The sequence below is a fragment of the Simochromis diagramma genome, unplaced genomic scaffold, assembly GCF_900408965.1.
Source record: "Simochromis diagramma unplaced genomic scaffold, fSimDia1.1 OVJJ01000011.1, whole genome shotgun sequence".
NCBI lineage: Eukaryota > Metazoa > Chordata > Actinopteri > Cichliformes > Cichlidae > Simochromis > Simochromis diagramma.
The window spans coordinates 38,439-45,356 of NW_024387099.1; positions in this window are offsets into that span (position 1 = coordinate 38,439).

The window sequence follows — 6,918 nt, forward strand, 5'->3', positions numbered from 1 at the left end:
AGTGAAGACTTAGTGAAGGTCAAAGGGAAGAGAAATCACAGCTGCAGAGAAAAGGAGGAGACTGCAGCAAGTAGACGACACAAAGGATTCATTGAATATGTTGTTGATGAGCAGTTTAGTCACACCATCAACACGAAGAATAAATGATCAACAATCCGTTTTAATAGCAGAAGGCCGTATGCTAGTTTCAATAATATAAAGGAACCTTTCAATCAGTTGACAAAACCATTATTGCCATGTCTGAAACATGGATCAAAGATGGAACCACCATCCCAGTCTATCTGTCAGAGGCGCTGCCCCAGATCTCCATGTAACGTTGTAGATGGCCTTCAGGAACCTCATCCAGCCCAGGGGCCTGGCCACCAAGAAGTTGTTTAATTGCCTCACTGATCTCAGCCCTAGTGATAGATGAGTCATCCCCCTCATTCAGAGAATCTGCTTCTTCTACAGAAGACGTGTCAGTGGGATTCAAGGGTGTCCTGATGCCACGTGCATTTGTGCACGTCTTTAAATTATAACATGGTGTTCGCTGTGGGCAAAGTCCAATAAAAGAACACCAAAATAAGGCAGGCTGTTTCTCCCAATCACAGCCAGCCAGCTCTTTTTTTGTTGTCCAGACCTGAAAAATCCAAGATGGCGCCAGTGTGTGTGGCTCGCCGTCTGGCTCTTCCTCTGTTGTGTTTGCTTATGTTGTTTTTTATTGCTAGAGTCAACTCTCTTTTAATGTACAATCGCCAAAAACTGTTGGACCTCCGACTAGTTGCCAGTGATCTTACCAATGCAACTTATAATGGACATAAGGCGTTACCTCCATTCCTGTCTGGGATACCAGCTAACCTTTGTCGGACCCTGGCCCCAGCCTCACGGCGAAAGCGTTTCGGACGCCGGGGCAAACGTAGCGGTCTACTCGTGAAAATTAAGGCGTACTTGGCGCGCTCTTCCCCGGCTCTGTGGAACGAACGTGGATCTGTACCTTGTCATGCCTTTTCTCCGTGCTCTCTGGAGCCCATCGATGCCTGGCTGGTGCCTGTTGTTGGCTCGGATCAGATGTCCCAGCCACGAAAGATTTCCCCTCATCTTCGTCGGCGCGGTGCGAACCTACAGAACTTGCGGCCGCTGCGTCGGGTCTCGCTGTCAGCCACGAACACGCTGACCTCCACCAGGTTTGGATTGGTGAACACTAGATCGCTGAGTAATAAAACTTTTATTTTAAGGGATTTATTTATGACCCAAGGACTGGATTTCCTCTGTATAACTGAGACATGGTTGAGGGCCGGTGAGTCCAGCGCTTTCACAGATCTCTTACCTGATGACTGCTGCTTTTTAAACTCTCCTCGAATATCAGGCAGAGGAGGAGGACTAGCGGCTGTTTTTAAGAAGCAGTATAAATGTAAACCACTGCCCTTATCAACATCACCTAGTAGCTTTGAACTGAGCATGTTTGAGCTAGGTCGCTCTCACACAGTGCTCTGTGCTGTGGTTTACAGACCCCCAAAATACAATAAGAACTTCTTAAATGACTTTTCTGATCTGTTGGCTGAAATTATGCCAAAATATGATCATGTCCTTATTATTGGGGACTTCAATATTCATGTGTGCTGCCCTGACAAGCCAATGGCAAAGGACTTTTTAAATCTTATTGACTCTTTTGATCTTGTGCAACCTGTGTCTGTGCCTACACAAACATATGGGCACACGTTGGATCTTGTTTTAACTCACAATTTACCTGTCTCTAACTTAGAGGTTAGTGATGTTGTATGGTCAGACCATAGGCCCGTCCTGTTTGAGGTTTTCCTTCCTTTTACCAAAGTTAATCTTCCTCCTGTTGCTGCTAGGAGCTGTCGTATTTTTAACCCTTCCTCTGCTGGACAGTTCTCTATTGTTTTTAATCAGAACGGCGGCCTTCCTGATTTCATATGCAATGATACAGAAGAGCTGAGTACGTGGTTTTACTCTGTCTGTCAAACTGCTTTAGATTCAGTGGCCCCCTTTAAGCTTAGGCAAGCAAAAGCCAAATCTGAACCCTGGCTGAATGAAGACACCCGGGCTGCCAGAAGAAAGTGTAGGAGAGCTGAACGTAAATGGAAGAAGGATCAACTTCAGGTGTCAGACCAAATGTTACAAGATTACTGGAATTCTTACCAGAAAACTGTAAAAGACGCTAAGAGGAAACATTTTGCTGCTATTATTCAGGCAAATTGTCGTAAGCCTCATGTCTTATTTAAGACTATTGACATGGTCCTTCATGCTCCACAGACTGCTGGTGTCGAGTCTTCTCAGGAAATTAGTGAAAACTTCCTACACTTTTTTATTGATAAAGTGCTATCTGTCAAAGCGCAGACTTCCCAGTCCGTTCTCGACCCTTCTACCCCTGTCCCTAGCTCTGCTGTCTTTGACAGGTTCGAGCCAGTTTCCTTGCTCTGCCTGCAGGAGTTGGTTGCTCACATGAAGCCCTCAGGTTCCCCTTATGATGCTCTCCCTCCTCGATTTTTCAAAGAGGTTTTTCTCACTATAGCATCAGCTGTACAATCCATTGTAAATAGTAGTCTGTCCTCTGGTGTTGTACCTGTCAATCTCAAACATGCAGTGATTCAGCCTCTACTCAAGAAACCTGCTCTTGATCCTGATATTATTGCGAATTACAGACCTATTTCCAAACTGCCTTTTATCTCAAAGATTCTTGAAAAGGTAGTTTCAAGCAATTAATGTCCTTCCTAGAAGAACACGGTATTTTAGAAGTTTTCCAATCTGGTTTTAAAGCTTTACATAGTACCGAATCTGCCCTTTTAAGAGTTTTTAATGATGTGTTTTTGGCAAATGACTCAGGTGACTGTGTTATTATTGTGCTGTTAGATTTAACTGCTGCTTTTGATACAGTGGATCATAATATTTTAATTTCCCGTTTAGAGCAGTTGGTGGGTGTTAGGAGTGCCGCACTGCAGTGGTTCAGATCCTATTTGGCAGAGCGAACTTTCTCTGTGAAACTCGGGGAGTTTGTATCCTCTGCTGCTTCTCTTCAATGTGGGGTCCCACAGGGTTCAGTTTTAGGCCCGCTTCTTTTCTCTCTATATCTCCTACCCCTTGGGTCTATTTTCAGGAAACATGAGATTTCTTTCCACTGCTATGCCGATGACTCCCAGATTTATTTCCCACTTAAAAAGATAAATGGCTTCTCAGTAGACCCGCTGCTCAGATGCCTTGATGAAATAAGGGCCTGGATGGCTTTGAACTTTTTACATTTTAATGAACAGAAAACAGAAGTGATGGTTTTTGGTGGCACTTCTGAGGCCACTATTATAGATCTTGGTTCACTGGCACAGTATGTTATACCAGTCATCACTAATCTGGGAGTTAAAATAGAGGCAAATCTTAAACTTGAAAGCCAGGTCAGAGCCGTTGTAAGATCTAGCTTTTTTCATTTGAGGGAATTAGCCAAAATAAAGCCTATCTTATCGAAACAGCATTTTGAGACAGTAATCCATGCCTTTGTTACTTCTAGGCTGGATTATTGTAACGCACTTTATTTTGGGGTTAGTGATGCGTCCATTAGGCGCCTGCAGGTTGTGCAAAATGCTGCAGCACGTCTTTTAACTGGAACAAAAAAGTTTGAGCACATTACCCCAATTTTAATTTCACTCCACTGGCTACCTGTACATTTTAGGATTGTTTTTAAAATTCTCTTATTTGCTTTTAAATCTCTTAATGGCCTGGGCCCCCCCTACCTCTCGGAGCTACTACAACCATATACACCTGCCCGTTCCCTTAGGTCCGCCAATCAGCAGCTCCTTAAGGTACCGAAAACTAAGTATAAATTTAAAGGTGATCGTGCTTTTGCTGTAGCTGCTCCAAAGTTGTGGAATGATCTACCCTTGCATGTTAGGCAGGCCTCTTCTCTCTCTGAATTTAAAAGTCTTCTTAAAACATATTTATTCGCTGAAGCCTTTGGCATTGGTTAGAGGGGTTGACTCAATTTGTTTTAAGATGTTTCAATTTATTTTAGTTTTTTAGTTATTTATTTTATCTTATCTCATTTTAATTTTCTTTACTTATGCTATTAGCATGTACAGCACTTTGTGAACTCTGGTTTTATGTTAAAGTGCTTTATAAATAAAGGTGGTATGGTATGGTCCACATGAGGATTAAAGTCTCCCAGTAGGATAACGGAGTCACCAGATTGAGCACCCTCAAGCACCCCACCCAGTGACTCTAAGAAGGCTGGGTACTCTGAACTGTTGTTCTGCTTTGACTATCAGCACAAGAGCTCACACTGGAGAGAAGCCATATCACTGCAAAATGTGTGGGAAAAGGTTCACATGTAGCTGTAATTTGTTGCAGCACATGAGAACACACACAGGTGAGCATCTGCATGACTGTAAAATGTGAGGGAAAACATTAACATCTAGTAATATGCAATACTAATATGTGGCAGGACATGAGAACGTACACAGGAGAGAAGCCATATCCTTGTAAAATGTGTGGGGAAAAGTTTATGTCTAATAATAATGTGGAAAAACGTGAGAATGCAGGCAGCTGAAAAGTCTCATGACTGTAAAATCTGCGGGAAAATGTTCCAAGTTTGCAGAATTTTATTGAGTCACGTAAAAACTCCACACAAGAAGTCAAACTCAGCAAAGCAAAAACATGAAAAATGTTGTTTTTTAGAATAATTAGATGTTGGATTATAAATGTTGAGTTTAGTTAAGTTTGTTTTTTGCTTGTATTTGTTTTAGATCAGAGTTTTGTTCATGTTAGTTATTGCTTCATGTTGCTCAGGGTATTTTTGGATTCATTTTGGGTATAACGAGAGTCTAGCTCTGCTGTGGACCAGCATGCACTGGAGACAGCTCAATGTTTTGCATTTTGAGGGTTTGTTCTTTTTACCAGTAAATGAGAGGCAGAAGGAGCTGTGATGACATTTTTTTGCTTACCATGGATGAACTCCACAGATTTAGATTTTTGATAAATAGCCGTGACTCAAAGTAAAAATCTCGGCCCTTAGATTGAAGGAAAGAAGCCCTCATGGATGGATTTGCTTGTTGGAATCTTTCGGTCTGATCTGTGCAGACTGGTTTATCCGTCCTTCACCTGCAGAGACTACACCAGCGGGCCCTCGGTGTCGGCCTGCATCGACAGCACGTTCAGTGTTCTTCTGGATCTACTGTGGTCATACTTTAAGAACTCTGTTGGAAAACCATCAAACGACTGAAGTTTGAAGTCTGGACTGCTGTGATTCCACAACAGCTTTCACAGCTGCACGCATCATTCATGAAAACATGAACAAATTGTTCCCTTTGCTTTCTTTATTTTAGCCGCCTGACTGTGAGGACATGAAGCTGCTCACTGGAAACTCTCCCTGCTGCTGCAGAAACATGTGAGGAGTCCTGAGTGTTTAGATCAGAGGGAGTCTGGACTCTTGTGGTGGTGGAGCAGGGCTGAAGAACCATGCTGAACATCTGGATGGATGTGATGTGGAGCAGGACTGCTGATGACCTCAGTGGAAGGACCCACAGACTCTGGTCCTGATGGAAGGTGGAGGAGGGCTGCATCCATCTGACACTGAGAGGGGAAACACTTAAACATGAGAGCAGGACAATGATGAAGGAGAGCATCATCATCTGATGTGATGAGTTCAAAGAGAATAAATGGAACAAGCATGAGATGGTCTTCCTGGTTGGACTTTTAGCTTCATGTGAGAGATTTTACCTTAAAGAGATAAACCTCTGTTACTCTGTTTATTTTGCTTCTGCTGCATTTCTGCATGTCCTCATCCACTAAATATAAAATAGTGTAAATGAGCAGCTTTTGATGTTTGACAGTTTTTATTGTGTCTGAACGTTCCTGCAGTTGGTTTGTGGTTGATGTGGATTTGCTGCTCATGTGAATCCTCCCACAGTGTTTCATTAGCAGCTGTAACCACAGTGACTCTGATAAAACAGGAATTAGCAGAATCCATCTGATATGAAGCTGTGCTTTGAATACCACTTCCCTCCTCTTTGAAGAGTAGTCAGATATCTGTGTTCAGGTTTTTGTACAGCCTCTTCTACACTTTGTATCACTGTGTTTGTAGAGCACAGTAGTAGAGAGCTGTGTCTGCCAGGGTTAGGGCTGCTATGGTCAGATTAGTTGTTGTAGAAGATGTTTCTGAGTCATATCGATTATCAGGAATATACTTTAGATGACTATCTGATCTTGCTCCTTTCCAGAGTATAAACTGAGGAGCCTGAAGGTCAGAATGATGTTTGTACCAATAAAGCCAAGCACCACCTGCACTTGTCTCATAGCTACATGTGAGTGTGACAGATTCTCCTTCTGTTTTAGTGACTTCAGGTTGTTGAGGAGTGATTGAGTCTCCAGCTGTTAGTCCTGGAAAAAGAAAGAAGAAAAGTAGTGAAATGCAGTCTGTATATCTGCTTAATGCAGCAGCTTCAACTAAACTTTAATCCCTGTTCTTAAACTCACCTATAATGTGAGATAGAAGCAAAAAGAGGTGCAGCAACATGTCTTTGGAGTTATTAAAGCCAGACAGACAGCACATGAACAATGTTCTTCCACTGCAGCACAATGACCAACAAATAATGTCATTGGATGAGCTTAATTTCAGTGGGCGGGGCCAGTTTAATAGCTCAGCCAATCAAATAGTTTTGTGTAACAGCGCCCCCTGTTGTTCACCATAAGAAATCTCTTCCTAACAGAAAATCACAGAAACTTCTTCCATAAAAATTACAATCAAATCCAACAAAATCTTATTTTAAACTTAATATTTAATAACAGTAATGTAACACTTTGCCAACAGTATAATGTAGTTCACTATAAGACTGAGCACATGGAGGCCGTTGTTCAGCACTCACATCTCCCGTGTTCAGATGCCGCTCTGTGTCACATAATTCACCTTTGTCATGTTTACAGGATGATTGATGA